At 34.1% G+C, this 3,274-nt stretch overlaps 1 long non-coding RNA gene across 1 annotated transcript; it reads left to right on the top strand.

Moving 5' to 3' along the window:
* Positions 1 to 2,753: 2,753 nt before the first annotated feature.
* LOC118738468 lies at positions 2,754 to 3,260 on the top strand. Its single transcript, XR_004992884.1, has 3 exons — positions 2,754 to 2,832; positions 2,895 to 2,990; positions 3,059 to 3,260. It is a non-coding gene; the product is annotated as an uncharacterized LOC118738468 (long non-coding RNA).
* The last annotated feature ends 14 nt before the right edge of the window (positions 3,261 to 3,274 follow it).

The raw sequence follows: 3,274 nt of genomic DNA, 5'->3' as shown, positions 1-3,274 counted from the left end.
ACAAACAAAAAAAAACATCAAATTAAAAAACTCTTTCAATTCAAAAAAGAGATTGAAAACTAGCCTTTGGAACGTTTGCTCAACTCATGAGCATTAACGCTGACTATTGGGCGCAGCAAAGGATGTATTGACGCTTCTGGAATGCAAAACCAAAACCGACTTCAATTCTTATATAAAAATTTAGGAGTGCCGTTCATTTCTTCATGATCCAATGCTCGGATTCAAACCAAATTAGTATTGAACCACCTCCAGCTCCTTTCAAAAAAAAAAAAAGAATTATAGAAATCGGTTAACTCGGTGGTCCAAAGTTATGCGGTGAAAAACATAAGAAGAAATCCGACGAATAGATAACCTCCTCCTGTGTTTGAAGTCGGCTAAGAAGTAACTAATTTTTCGAGGGTTGGATATTATAGAGTGACTCAAACAAATTATTTTTAAATATTCTTATTGTTTTTCGAACTAAGTTTTTTTTGTTATTTTTCTATAAAAACACCGTCCAAGCTTTAACCAAAAACATATAAATCACAGTTTTTAACTTAATACGAAATTTAGGAAAATTCCAAGCTTTTTATTCTGAATCTTTAGAACATTTTTGGGTATACAGTTTAATAGCCCATACAATTTTAGTACAATGAAGTGCAAGTTTCAACCTGCTAAAAATCCCGTTGATTTTTGAGAATTTTTTTGGAGGCGGATCATCGAACTTTTTTCCATGTCGATACTTGAGTGGAAGATGATGCCCTAAGTAGAAATGAGCAAATAATTTGATGTTTTCATTATATAACCTCAAATATCGCCACTTTGAGGTGTTGATATCTCAAAATTCTAGTGCTAGAGCAATTGTGCGACCAGATTTGGATTCAGCACCAAGAAACGATGTGTTTTACTGGCATGCCTAAACAAATGAGTTGGGCGGAGCGGTTTCTGAGTGCCATACCTAAACAAAAGCGTCAACGCTACGTCAAATGCAGAAATAACACCAACAATAAGCATAGGTGTGTTTGTATGAAACACGAAAATGACAGTTTCGACATTTTCTGCAGCCAACTTCACTTCCTAACGCCCTGTCAAAATCGGATTTTCCAACCGCTCAGCGTTGACGCCGCGTTGTTTCGGTATGCTTCATACAAATTGTATGGGCATGAGAAGTTTTTGACAGCCAGACAACGCTGACGCTTTTGTTTAGGTATGACAGCTACTCAGGTGGTAAAAAAAATCAAACTTTGTACAAATAATTAGAAAGGAAAAAAGTAAATAATTATATAATAAAATTCAACAAGGTGGGTTTGCAACTTCAGCGCTTTATCAATCATGGTTGTATTTTAGTGCATTTAAATTTGTAGATTCTTACAAATTCAGTGCCGACATAGCTTTAAACATTTCAAATTATTTCAGGTTTTAACTATCTCGGAGTAATATTAGTTCAGAAAAAAAGTACTAAAAGGGCACTAGACACTACATAATATTTTTTGCATTTTAATTTCTATTATTATATATATATATATATATATATTCTATTTTCTTTCATTTTGACATCCTGATATACAAAAAAGCAATTACAAAATACACGAGATTTTTATTTATATGCAATTGCCACCACCTTCATGAGTGCGCCTTGATGATGGCATGAAAAATCGTGGTGTTAAATATTTAACGCGTCAAATCTCTTACCTTTATTAAGAAGTTTAATTTCCATAAAAGTCCCATATAATTATTAAGAGAAGACGTAAATCATATTTTCCTTGAAGTAAACATCCCGAGAGATAAAAAAAAATTAAAATCCCATGTAATTGTTATTGAAAGACGTAAATGATTTCCGTCTTGAAATAAACGTCACGTAAACATATTTCTCAAATCCAATTACAAATACAGCGTCGCGTTCTTGCGTGATCTTGTATGTATTTTTGGTTCATAAGGTTTTAATTATATCTACCGATCAATATGACAGCTGAACAGCAATAAATTTTATCCTGTGGAGATGGCCACATTCATTTCTTACTTCCCCTTCGGCGCCAAGCCAACGTCTAGTTTAATAAAAGTATTTATCAGCATGTAGAGAATTTCTCCTAAATTAATTTAAAACAAACTGCAGCTATAAATGGGCTTGCGATTATACTTTAGGGGCAATTTTACTTACAAAGCAACTATGTATTTTAAAATGAAACTTCTCTTGATTTTAGTGCGACTTGTAGGCAATTGCAAAAATTTCGGGTGCTGTTTAGTAAGCGGCCCAACTATTTCGGGGTGTTGCGTCCAAAGGGGTGACCCGATCCGAAAAAAATTTCCACACACTTGTAGTCAAGGGTCTACACATTATTTTAACACCTACGTTTGTAAGTTTCAACCACTAATTTATTTAGAAATTCGGTTTGAATTATGCCCTTTTTGTAAAATTCGGAAATAAGCTTATATTTATCACTCCTATTCTCCTTAAGGCAGCCACTTCACCAATACATTTTTATACATATTCCCCTTCACTTTACACTTTATGCTATTAGTTTATTGCTTTAATTTTAACCAATTTATCGCAATTTATTAAATAAAGACACCTTCATAATCACGCGCCTGCCTTTGGTTGCATATGCAAATTAAATGGCAGGGTTCATGGTGAAATAAAAATAAGGTGATATCAGTAATCCAATATGGCGTCGAATTTGACAAAATTCGCCATCATAAATTACAATGTTGCTTACTCTATTTTTAGTTCCTATTTGTGTTTCCAATAAGAAATATAGTGTAGGCAACACTGTTTCTCTGTTTCCTTTTTTACTTTGACATTCGCCTGCGTTCTCACTAAATTGCGTAAAATTTTCGGAACTTTTAGTTGCGTTGGTAAGTTATCTGTATTATATATTCGATATTTTTGGTTAAAGTAATACTTTTTCCTTAACTAGCCCCGAATAAAGACTAAAGAGCATTCAAAAAGCGCCTTGCTGCTGTACCTGCTGCAACGTACCACCAAATTGGTTTGTAATTCAACATTGCGATTTGTAAGTATGTATGTACATGCATATAATTTATACATTTTCTATTAAATGTTGTGCTTGTCCTCAACCAGCTTTACACTGTTCTGTTCCTGGTGGAACATAGCACCATAGTGCCTGGTGATTCAACATCCCAACAGCAAGTTGGAAGTCGGTTCCTGCTTCATTGTGCCACCTTATTGCTAGGTGAATCAACAACCAAGTTTGTTGCTCTTGCTGCATTGTGCCACCGTATTGGTGTACAATTTAACATTGCGATTTGTAAGTATGTGTGTTGTGAATAAAATTCA

Source organism: Rhagoletis pomonella, unplaced genomic scaffold (genome assembly GCF_013731165.1).
Source record: "Rhagoletis pomonella isolate Grant_MI unplaced genomic scaffold, Rhpom_1.0 Rhpom_scaffold_00004, whole genome shotgun sequence".
Taxonomy (NCBI): Eukaryota; Metazoa; Arthropoda; class Insecta; order Diptera; family Tephritidae; genus Rhagoletis; species Rhagoletis pomonella.
This window is presented reverse-complemented; position numbering and strand designations above follow the sequence as displayed.